Raw genomic sequence first — 13,661 nt, 5'->3', positions numbered from 1 at the left:
ATGCTCTCTAGGCCCCTTCTCTGGCGCTTCATCTCCCGCAGGTCCTTGGAGAACCAAGGAGCGAGTCGGGACTTGCGCCGGGTCAGAGGCCGCAAAGGGACAACGCGGTCGAGCGCCTCCGAAGCAGCCTGTTGCCAGGCATTAACTAAGGACTCGACCGGGTTGTGGGAGAGGGAGGTGGGAATCGGTCCAAGCGCCATCTGGAATTTATCTGGGTCCATCAGGCGCCTGGGGCGGAACCACCTGGTCGGTTCCGCTTCCTGACATCGGGGGGTGACGTGACGGAGGCCCAACCGCAGGAGGTAGTGGTCTGTCCATGAAAGGGGTTGTGATGTTGGAGTAACCCCACCCAGCCCATTTAGCCACTGCCCAGAGACAAAAATTAGATCCGGCATGTTTCCTCCCTCGTGAGTTGGGTCCTGAGTAATTTGAGTAAGGTCCATGGCCGTCATGGAGGCCATGAACTCTCGGGCCACTTCTGATGCACTGCCCAGGGAAGGTAGATTAAAGTCTCCCAGTACCATAATTAGATCTTTCTTTAAGTATATAACTACTCCATTCTTTTTATCCGGGGCAGATGCAACGAAATGTGTTCCCAATCTGGAGTTTATCAAGTACTTTTGGTCAGTTACTCTAATATGTGTCTCTTGCAAGCAAATAACATTGTTTTTATGTTGTTTCAGATAATGAAATATTTTTTTCTCTTTTGTGGTGAATTTAAACCATTAACATTCCAAGTTAGAAACTTGGTCGCCATCTTTCGCGACTAGAAGCTTTTGGAACAAATCCTGCAGATTCATATGAACCTGTTGCTTTGGTCTTGCCTCTCCCACTGCTTCCACTTTAGTAACTTCTTGAGTCTTAATTTGGTCTTGCTGTTTCTGTTGCTCTTGTGCTTTTCGTCTAGCTGCCGCTCGGGTCACTCTTTGACCTCTAGGTTCTTCTATTGGTAATGAAGGCTGATCCATATCCACTACTAGTTGTAATTCTTCTTCAGCCAGCAAAGTCAAGCCTTCCCCCTGAGTCTGCTTCCCTTCCATTTGTACCTGTTTTGTCTCTCCTTCATTTCTTTTTGTATCAGGAAATGGTGGCGAATCTGCTTTCAGTACATTGAAATAAAATTCTTTTGCTTTCCCTATTGTATTAAGGTGATATCTAGTACCAAAGTAGTTCACCACTATTCCAACTGGTATGTCCCATCTGAACTGATGCTGCCTTTTTTTCAATTCATTTACCAGAAAAGCAAACTCTTTCCTTTTTCTTAAAATTTTTGGAGGTTCTTTCAGTATCAGTACTTCTTGATTTTCCACTTGAAATCTACTATTATAAAAAGCTTGCATAATTTCATTTCGAATTATCCTCTTCGAAAAGTAAATCACCACATCTCTTGGTAGTTTCCTCTGCTTCGCAATCCAGGAGTTGACTCTAAAAACTTTTTCAATTTCCCGTATGAAATGCTCAGTTTGCCAACCCATTATTGGAGCAAAGGCCTTTGCCAATCTCTCTCTCAGATTTTCTTGTTTGTTCTCTTTCAATCCTCTTATTCTTAAAGCAAATTCCATTTCTTTATATTGTAGCATTGCAGTTTCATCTTCCATCTTTTCCATTTTATTTTGAGCCTCAGTCATCTTATCTTCCAAAACAATATTGCCTTGAGTTAATTCTTCCATACGTTCATCCATGTTTTGAATATGTTGTGCCAACCCCTGAAATGCCAATAGAATATCTTCCCTTATTTCTTTATTTTTAATCTGCATAGTTTCTTTAATTTCTTCAATCTCTTCTGACATTAACTCCAATCTATCATTCATTTGTCCATCTATTTTCTCCATCTTATCTTCTATTTTCTCCATCTTTTATTTCTTTTTCTATTTCTTTGGTTTGAGATTTCAGGGCCTCCTGCAAGTCTTTTAATGTCAAAGCTTGTGGGCATGACGCAGGGGGAGGCATTAAAGCCTGCAAATTTGATTGCTGTGCTGGCAAGGCCCCTGCACTCATGGAGACCCCAGATTTCGATGATTTTAATGACATCTTGAACCAATAAGTATTATCAAATCAATAAGTTTAAAATCTTGCTGTTCTCTTCTTAAGATTCTTATAATTTCTTGTAATTTTCTTGTAATCCTTATAGTTTTCAATGTCCAAACAGCCACTTTCACTTTAAAAACACTTTCAATTCTTTGTTACAAAGAATCATTCAGGTGCCATCTTCCCTTTCTTTTAAAGACGACAGAAAGAAAGAAAAAATTCCAGAGTTAAAGTTTATATTTGCTGATTATACTGCTCCCGCATCTGCTCTGCCTGCATCAGTTTCTCAAGATGTCAATCAAGTCCAGCAGGAGTGGATTCAGTGACTTGCTCTGCTTTAAAGCAGAGAAATCTTCCGATCTGGAGTATTTCCAGGCTTCGAGGGAGCTCTCACCCTTCAAGCTCCAGAATAAACACTCGGGCTCTAGGGGAGCTCTACCCCTACCCGGAGTCTCCCCGTCCCCTCTTTGCCTGAGGGGAAGGGTTTTTAAGCCATGGAACAGCTGATCGTCGGCTGCTCCGTGGCTTTAACAAAATCGGAAGGCTGGTGGTCGATCCCGACCATCCGCGCCGCTGAAGCGTCCCCCGGAAGTCGATTGCTCAGTTTTAATGGGGCTGCTTCTGGTTGGGATAGATTGGGCAGTTAGGGGTTTTTTAGATGTATGCTGCTTTTTCCTTTGTTGTGTTTCCTTCTATGTGTGACATACCTCCATTTATCTTCCTCTAAGGGTTTATCAGTAGAGTCAAATCTTCTGGGAGTTATTTGTCCATTATTTGGTTCGGTTTGGGTATAGTTTTCTTTCGTAGGTTGGAGTTTGGCTAGAGTTGCTTCTAGATCCCTTACTTTTTCCCCTAGCAGTTCAAATAGTTTACATTTAATGCATGTATAATTTGGGTGTCCTTTGGGGTAGCTGCTGCCTGATGCCATCGGTCCCTGCACACAGTGAGCACATGGGGACCAACTGTGTCCATCAGCAGCCACAGCCTGCAGGCCCCTCGGTTTAGGCACAAGGTGGTTGTTTGCCGCCTCACGTGTTGCACCCAATGCGGCTGCCATGAGGCTGTAGAACAAACAAGGCAGAGATAAGGAACCAGTGTACCGGTTTCTTACTGCCGCCTGGCTTGTTTTGCGACATCATGGCAGCAGCACTGGGTAGGAGGCAGCAAACAGGCAGTTTTGGTGTGATGTGGCTGTTTGCCTTCAGCTGTGGCCATTTGCCACCTCATGCACTGCACCCAATGCTGCTGCCATGAGTCTGCGGAACAAACCAGACGGAGGTAAGAAACCAGTATACTACTTTCTTACCACTGCCCTGCTTGTTCCGTGGCCTCATGGCAGTGGCACTGGGCGGGAGGTGGCAAATGGCCAGTTTTGGCATGATGCAGCTGTTTGCCACCTTGTGTATTGTGCCCAATGCTGCTGCAATGCAGCTCGGCTGAAAGTGGCCATGGAATAAGTGGGACAGGTTTCCCCCTCACCTGCCCATTCAGCTACAGCTTTGGTGGCTTTGTAGGCAGAGCTGCAAAGTTCTCTTCTCTGACCCAACCCTCGGAGAACACCCTTCTCCCACTGCACTGACCCAGCCCTCACAGAGCGCCCTTCTCCCATCACCCCAACCCAAACCTCGCAGAGCACCCTTCTCCTGCCGCCCCAACCCAACCCTTGTAGAATGCCCTTCTCCTGCCACCCCACCCCAACCCTCGCAGAGTGTCCTTCTCCCACCACCCTGACCCAACCCTCACAGAGTGCCCTTCTCCCGCTGCTGCTTGTCGTTCATGATCTGCCACCACTGCCATGTGCAAAGAAACAAATGAAGTCTTTTTAATTTAATTTAATTTAATTATGGAACTTGTATGCCGCCCTATCTCCCGAAGGACTCAGGGCGGCTAACAACAATAAAACAACAATAAAAACAGTAAATACAAATATTAAAAGAGATTAAATTTTACAAAGCCCGACTAAAAACCAATAAAAATTAAAACAAAATTAAAACCCCCTTTGTCAGTCCAGGTCGGCCAGTTGGAAAAGGTATGTCTTTAGGTCGCGATGAAAGGACCGGAGATCTGGGGCCATCCAAAGTTCTCGAGGGAGCTGATTCCAAAGGGCAGGTGCCCCAACAGAGAAGGCCCTCCCCCTGGGGGGTCACCAGCCAACATTGTCTGGCTGACGGCACCCTGAGGAGACCCTCCCTGTGTGAGCACACAGGGCGATGGGAAGTCGTTCCTGGCAGCAGACGGTCCTGTAAATATCCCGGGCCTAAGTCATGTAGGGCTTTATAGGTAAGAACCAGCACCTTGAACCTCACCCGGAGGGCAACCTCCTATCTCCTGGGACATTCGCAGTCGGTGTTGGCAGGGGGGCAGAGGTCGACCTCGACGCCTCTCGTTTGTGGAGTTCCTCAGGGGTCGGTCCTCTCGCCTCTCCTGTTCAACATCTACATGAAACCGCTGGGTGAGATCATTCGTGGTTTTGGAGTTGGGTATCATCAGTATGCTGATGATACCCAGCTTTTTATTTTGACCCCAAACCATGCCAGTGATGCCCTCGACATGATGTCCCATTGCCTGGAGGCGGTTCGGGTCTGGATGGGGAGGAACAGGCTTCGACTCAACCCTGACAAGACCGAGTGGCTGTGCGTACCTGCATCTCGGGATATTCAGAATATTCCATCCCTTTCTATGGGGGGTGAGTTATTACTCCCCGTAGATAGGGCTCGCAACTTGGGAGTCCTCCTAGATTCACAGCTTTCTTTAGAAGAGCATATTGTATCTGTGACTAGGGGGGCCTTCGCCCAGGTTCGCCTGGTGTGCCAGTTGCGGCCCTATCTAGACCGGGATGCCTTGCGTACAGTCACTCATGTGCTCGTGACCTCTCGTTTAGACTACTGCAACGCTCTCTACATGGGGCTGCCCTTGAAGACCACTCGGAGGCTCCAACTGGTGCAGAATGCAGCCGCGCAAGTTGTGTTGGGAGTCTCCCGATACTCCCATGTTACACCTTTGCTCCGTGAGCTGCATTGGCTTTCAGTTGTCTTCTGGGTGAGATTCAAGGTGCTGGTAATGACCTTTAAAGCCCTACATGGCATGGGTCCAGAGTACCTTAGGGAGCACCTTAGGGAGTACCTTAGGGAGCACCTCAACTTTCCTCCGCCCAGTGCGCTCCCACAGAGAGGGCCTCCTCAGGGTGCCACCAGTCAGAGAATGTCATCTGGTGGCCCCCAGGGGGAGGTCCTTCTCTGTGGGTGCGCTGGATTTGTGGAACCGTTTACCAGTTGAGCTCTGGATGGCACCCGACCTTCGCTCCTTCCGACGGGATCTAAAGACCTACTTGTTTGAACAAGCTGGCCTGGCCTGATGGGTTTGGGTTTTATTATTGTTTTAACATATTTTAACTTATTGTTGTAAGTTATTGGGCACTTTGTTTAATCTTTTCTTAATTTTTGTATTTTTGTATTTTAGTATTTATTGCCCTGTTCGTTGCCCTGAGTCCTTCGGGAGAAGGGCGGTATACAAATAAAATTATTAAATTAAAATTATTAACCGGCAACCAATGCACCCCACGCAGGAGGGGTGTAATATGGGAGTATCGGGATGCTCCCACCACAGCCTGCGCAGCCGCATTCTGCCCCAGCTGAAGCCTCCGGGTGGCCTTCAAAGGCAGCCCCATGTAGAGAGTGTTGCAGTAATCTATAAGGGAGGAAAAAAAGGTCAGTCAAACAATTCCAACTTTGCAATCTTTCACGAGAAGTTGGAATTGATTGATTGACCTTTTTTTCCCTAAAAAAACCTTCCTTTGTTTCCTTGCACACCGCAGCGGTGGCGGATCACAAAGGAGAAAAGGCATGGGGCTAGAAATCAGGCAAGGAAAGAAAGGCAATTTCTGGGTGAGCGAGGATTTCTCTCCTTACCAGCCCCACTTGTACTGAGGCTGCTTTCTGCTCAGATGCATTGCTCTTGCCAAGGGCCTGACCACTCACTTCAGCACCCTCCCTCACTTTCCCAAGCCTGCTGCTTTGGTTGGCCTGCCAGCCCTCACCTCAACGCCCTGCCCACTGCCACCCTGGGGCTGCAGGGGCTGGCCTGGTATGGGAAGGGCACACACCCCACCCTTCTGCCACTATGCAAGGTAAAGTTGCCACACCCACCCCTGCCCAGATGCCCTTGCCTCCCCCAAGCATTTTTTTTAGTAACCTGCCTTTCAGCTGCATTGTATTACTCCACTTCTCAGCCTTTGCCATGCGTTTGTGGGACTATGGGTAAAAAAAAAATTCATCAGACTTTCTAACTTCTCATGAGATTTCACAAGAAGTTAGAAAGTCTGATGGAACTTTTTTTTATCAATAGTTCCACAAATTTGCAGGAAAGGCTGAGAAGAGAACGGAGAAATGGAAAGCAGCTGAAAGGCAGGTTAGTAAAAAAAAAAGGCTTGGGGAGGCGGGGGTGGGTGTGGCAACCTTACCCTGCACAGGTATTGATGCAAGTTGCTCATGGATGGGACTGAAGGCCTAGGACTGGGGCGACAGCATGGGTGCCTACAGAGAGGGCTGTGTGCCACCTGTGGCATGCATGCCATAGGTTCACCACCATGGATCTAGGTACACTAGCACCCCCTTGTATAAGTGTTCATGTAGCATTTTGTTTATCAGTCCATGTAAATACAGCAAGGGTACTCTGCAGTCTGAAGGGGAGGGATCGGAATTGAAAACATCTAAGAGGCAGTTAAAAGCTTTTCCGCTCAGACTTCTGGTTTGCCATTGCGGTGCTGTGGATGCTGGAAGATGAGCTCTGTCTTTCGCATCCGTATTCATCCTGCTAGGGGACCCTGGAAAGCGTCAAAAGTCACCCTGCAGGGGCGACAAGCAAGGAGGAGACCCCCACTTGATCATGGAAGGTCAGCAGCCCTTGTGTTTGATCTGGGGAAGCCCTCCAAACCAGTGGGGGAAAGACCGATCATAGCAATATGGCTCGTCACTAAGCTGCTGACAGCCGAAGTTACCAAGTACCAAGGTACCACCAAGTACCTTTAAAGCAACTCAGATGAAACTGGGTGATATTTGATCTTCTCTTTAAGACTTTATGTGTTTTTTTCCTGTAAAAGCTGCCCAAAATATTTTTTCCCCTGTGAGGAGAAAGGGAAGGGAATTTCTACCCCACCCTCTAAGAACAGCGGCGACTAACTACCCCGGGGAAACAAAGCAACTATAAGAACAATTTTAATCTAATTGGATGTATATGCTTCTGAAACTTGGGGACTAAAAGTGTTCCTATTCTTACAGGAGATGTTTGTTTTTATATAAAAAAAAGAAATAAGACTTGAAAAACTATTATAAAAACTTTGGACTTAAAACTTTTTAAACAGCATTGGTGACATCTTGTCATTGACATCTTGTGGCGAAGCATGGTATAACAACTTGTTATTGCTTAAAAGAGACTTGGCTTGAAGCCCAGACTCCAGAAAAAACTTCTCTGACCTTGACAGCTACCACCTGCATAAAACTCAGCTGCAAAGAAGGAGCTTCTGGGTGGCATATCTGGCCTGTTTCAACTATGAATGTAAACTTTTACTGACTTTCAGAGATATACATGGGAAATTGCTTTCCTATTTCTTTACATGAGAAGTATATAAATGTTATTAAATTAAATTAAATATGTTATTACCTGAGATGATGGAATACCTTGGACTATAAACTCTTACTTGAGAAACAATTTCTACTATAAAGACCACCTATAACACATGAAATAGATGTCCCATACCTAGCTATAAAAAACAAAAAACTATTCTTAATGTTTGATTCTAAAGTTTTCAACTTAACATACTATCAGGAGAATATGGATGAAGATGAGGAAAAAATTCTTTCAGTGTTGAAATTAATACATGAAACCATTCTTTCAGGTTGTGATATAATAAGATGCAACATAAAGGAACAAGATGCCAGCTTAAATATACAAACCCAGATCTTGACTACAACCAAAGAACTAACAATGAAAGGGGTTGGACATTCATGGCCTGTGGCCATGCCCCCTGATGCTCTATGCCCTTCAATGATTGCTGGATAGGTAGGGATTGCTGCTGGATCTCCCTCATTTGCGGGTCCCTCAGGGGTTGCTGTACATTCGGGGCCTGTGGACGTCCTCCCACCAGCTGCTGATCTCCAGACTTCTGCACCACCCCCAGCTGTTGCAAGGCCTCCATTAGCTGTGGTAAGCTCAGAGGTTGTTGGCCTTCCACTTCTGGGGCTTCTCAAACCTCTCATTGCTGCAGGGGCCCCAGGATGGGGTTCTCTGTCTCTGTGGGGCTGGAGGGCTTGGCAGGGGACTCCTGGGGCTGGTAGGCTGTGTGGTCTGCAGATAGGATTTTCTACTCACCCAAATTCTCAGTGGCAGATGATCTGGTAGCTCTCCACCATTCTGCTTTTGAAGTCTTTGAGGGTGGCAAGTCAATCTTGAGGTGTCTGGAGTCTCTGCTGGAGTTGTTCCAGCCTGACGACCAGATAAGCTCTCCTAACTGTTTGAGTTCTGTCTCCAACTGGGAGTCCTGCAAAAACCCGTCTTCCCACAGTATGCTGTTTGTTGCTTCCTCCTCTGGACTGTCAGTACCTGCCAGGTCACCGTCTTTGAGCAGTTTCTCTTTCCCCTGAATCTTTGCCATCTTTTCTCAAGGCTAGAGACAGCGGCTGGAGCTTAGGACTTCAGGTTGTTTGAAAAGAAAGTAGATTGTCATGGTTCTGACTAATGAAACACTTCAAAGAATCTTCAGGCATTTTCTATAATAATGTGAACAAAGTGTTGGTACAGCGTGGATGGATGCCAAAATCTGAATTCCCCTCCCTTCAGCACCTAATACCTGGCACGGTTCCCTCCTCCAAATTAGCAGTCATAAATCATTCTAGATTCTAGTCAAGAATACGTTTCACTTCATAGTGAGTCTGACCTGCTACTATGAGGGGTCCAGCTGCCTTCTTAGGGGTAGGTCTTAAAGTGGAGGCCCGAAAAGGTTTCAGTAAGCTACAATGGAAAACCAGATGAATTTTTCCGAAAAGTCTGGGGAGTTTCAATTCTACTGTGACCGGGTTGATGATTCTCACAATGGGAAAAGCCCCCAAGAATTTCTGTCCTAATTTCTTGCTGGGTAATTTGAGATGTGAATATTTAGTTGACAGATAAACCTTTCCCCCAACTTGGAATGTTCTTTGGGGAGAACTCTTTTTATCAGCCTGTTTTTTATAAGTCTCAGAAGTCTTTTTAATGCCATTTTCATGTTTCTCCAAACCTCTTTCCACCCTCTCATCCATTGATCAAGTGTCTGGAAAGTGGAAGCCACCTGAGGGTAGTCAGGCATTGGGATGAACTCTTTTCCTGTGGCTACTCTGCAAGGCGTGTAGCCAGTGCTGCTGTGAACAGAATTATTGTAAGTCACCTTGGCGAAAGGGAGGAGGTCAGTCCAGTTTGTCTGTTGGTAGGAAACATAGCATCTGAGGTATTGTTCCACCATTTTGTTAGTGGATTCTGCAGCCCCATTGGTAGCTGGATGATAAGCCTTGAGATGATCCAATTAATTTAAGGAAATTTCTCCAAATTTTTGCTGTGAACTGCACTTCTCTATCTGAAATTATTCACTTAGGGGCACCACGCAGTCAGTATATATGTTTCAGGAACAATTTAGTCAGTCGTTGGGCAGATGGAAGTCCTTTACAGGCGATAAAATGAGCCTGCTTCAAAAACAGACCTATCACAGTCCAGATGACAGTATTTCCTCTACTTTTGGGTAGGTCTACAATAAAATCTATAGCTATTTCTTCCCATGAGAAGGGTCTGCCAGTGACTGCAGTAGCCCAGGGGTTTTCCCTGGAATTCTTTTCATGGTGGCACATACGGTACAACTCCTGACACAGTTTTCTACATCTCGTTTTAGCCCTGGCCACCAAAATTGCTGCTGGATAAGGTGTAGAGTTTTTAAATATCCAAAGTGTCCAGCGTGTTTGACGTCATGGCTATGTTTGAGAGCGTTAAGATGGAGAGTTTTACATCATGGCTGTGTTTCAGAGCATTGAGATGGAGGGTTTCAGGTAGATACAATTGCCCCCCACTTGTATGCCAAACCATCCCTGCATCTTAGGGAGGTTTGATTATCTTTGAACCATTGATCGGTAAGGAGCTCTCTTTTTATCTTCTTCGCTCCCAAGTCATCGGGATTAGGGGTTCTGCAAGGTGTGAGTTGTGCCACAGGTTGTGAACTGGGGATAATTGCCTTGTAGACATCTTCACGTTTGCTTTTGTACTGTGGCAATCAGGATTGTGCATCATCTAGAACAGGGGTGTCAAACTCAATTTCATCGAGGGCCACATCAGCATTATGGCTGCCCTCGGGGGGCCGGGTGGGTGTGACCAAGTGGGCGTGACCAAGTGGGTGTGGCCAAGTGGGCATGGCCAAGTGGGCGTGGCCATCTCAATGCTGCTCACTCAGCGCAGCTGACTCGAGATACCTGGATCAGGAGAGAACAAGTTGCACCGGCTAATTTGATGTGGGGACATGTCATTGCCCCACAAGCTCTTCACCTCCCCAAACTTCTGCAGCCAAGCATGTGCACATACACACGCACTATATTCCACGTTTAGGGGCTTTTATCCACAGAGGATGGAAAGGGCCTTCTTCCCAAGCCCAGGCATGATTGGTAGTTTGTTAGCTCAGATATAGATAGCCTCCTAGTCTCCAAGCTTGAAGTGTGTGTGTGTTTGTGTGTGTGTGGGGGGGGGGGGTTTCCTTCTTCTGCCTTGACAGATCTCTGGAGAGCAAGAGGAGGCAGGGGAGCAGCACTTCCCAGTCCTGCATGCTCCTCTCCAGAGATCTTTCAAGGCAGAAGAAGTTGGAGGAAACTGCTTCCTGGAAACTTTCACCACATCAAGCATCATGGTTGCCTTCAAAGGGCCAGTTGCATGTAGGACCATTGTATCATATTAGTTCAGAAGTGTATTATGCCTAAGAGTGGGGCAAAAAGGAATAAAATTTCAAATATGAACAAATAAATTATTTATTTCAAATAAATCTGCAAAAACACATTTAAAACAAAGAAAAAAACAAGCTTTTTAGTTCTCATGCCATTTTGTCCGAACTGGATGTTTGGCATCTTTTCCTGGCTACAAGTTCATCCACGTTTGGGGATAGGTTTTGAGTGGTGGATACTCTCAGGATAGAGTGGAGGTGTGCATCCGTGAGCTGACTTCTGTGTGCGCTTTTGTTCACCCTCATGACAGAGAAAAGTTGCTCACAGAGGTATGTACTCCCAAACATGGAGAGCATTCGAGCAGCTTGTAGGCGGAGTTGGGGCATTGTTTCAGGGATGAACCTGGTGAACTGTGCGGGTCCTACAGAATCGTACTTTCCCTTCAGTGTGCTGTTACATTGGAGTTCTATCAACTCCATCTGGATATTTACAGGAGCACTCTCCACTTCAACTGAAAATGGATTGCTGAGCAGTCCAAAACTGAATTTCTGTTTTTCAAAATCAGCAAAGCGACGTGTAAACTCCATTTGAAGTGTGCTCAGTTTATTAGCAAACTCAGCATTTGAGAAGGCAGTGGTGGAGACCTGGTTTTTTATTGTTTGGCAACTGGGAAAGTGACTCAAGTTTCCTTGCTGCATGTGAGTCTCCCACAGTCGCAGCTTTACTTGAAAAGCTTTCACAGCATCATACATGTCTGTGATCACACGGTCCCGTCCCTGAAGCTGTAGGTTTAGTGCACTGAGATAATTAGTAATGTCACATAGAAATGCTAATTCACACAGCCACTTTTCATCCTTCAATTCTGTGCAGTCTTTTCCTTTGCTTTCAAGAAACTGACAAATTTCCATGCGTAATTCAAAAAATCTGTTGAGCACTTTCCCTCGACTTAGCCATCGCACCTCTGTGTGATAAGGGAGATCACCAAGTTCAGAATTGATTTCTTCAAGAAAAGTCTTAAATTGACGGTGATTTAAACCTTTGGCTCTTATAAAGTTAACTGTCTTTGTTACAGTGTGCATTACATGGTCCATTTTCAGGGCTTTGCCACATAGTGTTTCTTGATGTATAATGCAGTGATATGCTGTCAGCTCACCTGTGCAATTCTCACTCTTCATTTTGTCTCGCATCCTTCCTACTAGTCCACTCTTTTCCCCGCACATTGAAGGTGCTCCATCTGTTGTGAGTCCTATAAGTTTGTCCCAGGGTAGTTTCATGTCATGTATACTTTTGGATACTGCTTCAAATATGTCCTTCCCTGTGGTAGTGCCATGCAGTGATGTTATATCCAGAAGCTCCTCCGTAATGCATAAACCTGAGTCCACTCCACGGATGAAGATTGTCAGCTGTGCTGTGTCAGAGACGTCAGTGCTCTCATCCACAGCAAGGGAATAAGCAATAAATTCTTTTCCCTTTTCAACCAATTGTCCTTGCAAATCAGTGGCAAGCTCACATATCCGATCAACAACAGTATTTCTGCTTAGGCTTATGTTTGAAAAAGCTTGCTTTTGGTCTGGACACATGACTTCGCACACTTTAATCATGCAGTGCTTCAAAAACTCCCCCTCTGTAAATGGCCGGGCTGATTTGGCTATCTCTTCTGCTACTATAAAACTAGCTTTCACAGCAGCTTCACTTTGTGATTTTGCTTTTCTGAACATATGCTGCCGTGACATCAGGCTCTTTTTCAACTCTTCCACCTTCTGTGCTTTCTGCTCCATGTTCAAGTTTTTGTACTTGTCCTGATGCTTCGTCTCATAGTGCCGTCTCAAGTTATACTCTTTAAATACAGCCACAGTAGCTCCACAAACAAGGCACACAGCCTTATCTTCAATGTCAACAAACAGGTACTCTGGCTCCCACCTCTTTTGAAAGCATCTTTTTTCAAAGTCCACTTTCCGTTTGGCCATTTTGGGGGATTTAAATATTGGCACGCAGGTCTTCTTCCCTGCAGATAAATATATGGATGAGACTGGACAGAAAGCTCAAAGTCTCAGGTACTGTGTGAGGCAAGCAGTTGTGAGCACACTAGGTAGGTATCCTAAGATGCTGCAAGTCCAGATGTTTGGAGTAGGTTTAGCAACATAACAGCATCTGTGGAGAGAAAGCAAGAAAGCAGCCCTCTTTGATACAATTGAAATTATATGTTTTATGCAAGAGATCCTGTATGGATGGAGGAAAAAATCAGCAATCCACCATCACTCAGAAGCTGGTCTAGCAGCCACAAGGACTACTCAGCCTCCATTTCTGATCAGATTCTGATATTTGCAAGGGGGGGGGGGAATCAAGACACATCCAGCTTTCCCAAATAGGAAACAAGGAACCACTTGCTCCATTTTTCCCCAACAACTCTCCTATGTCCATGAAGCCCAGAAATAGAGTTCAAAATCCCTGAAATATCTATCCAAAATTTAGCTTTTGCAAGCAATGCTGATTAGTTCTCTCAAGGTCTGTCAGTCTGTCCTTTGGGGGAGACCCAAAGCAACCCTCCATTGATTTCAACTTATTTTCCACCAAGAGACTGAGCATAATGAGGTTTGGGGACCCAGGGGGCAAGGGGATGGGGCTCATGGGGGCACTGGCAGGGATGGTCCGCGGAAAAGGAGGCCAGTGACATGTGATTCAGGCTGGGAA

At 45.8% G+C, this 13,661-nt stretch overlaps 1 protein-coding gene and 1 long non-coding RNA gene across 2 annotated transcripts in view; one reads left to right on the top strand and one right to left on the bottom strand.

The window, feature by feature from the left end:
- TRPM8 (transient receptor potential cation channel subfamily M member 8) overlaps positions 1–13,661 on the top strand; it is a gene marked incomplete at both ends in the record, with an annotated part of 349,124 nt that overhangs the window by 133,542 nt on the left and 201,921 nt on the right. The window lies entirely within an intron of this gene.
- Positions 11,044–11,829, bottom strand: LOC310644380. The gene is made up of 2 exons (XR_014493292.1): positions 11,615–11,829; positions 11,044–11,436 (listed from the first exon to the last, which is right to left on the bottom strand). It is a non-coding gene; the product is annotated as an uncharacterized lncRNA (long non-coding RNA).

Source organism: Vipera ursinii (genome assembly GCF_947247035.1).
Source record: "Vipera ursinii genome assembly, chromosome: 1".
Classification (NCBI taxonomy): Eukaryota; Metazoa; Chordata; class Lepidosauria; order Squamata; family Viperidae; genus Vipera; species Vipera ursinii.
The sequence above is the reverse complement of the archived record's forward strand: the minus strand, read 5'-3'. Positions and strand labels throughout refer to the sequence as shown.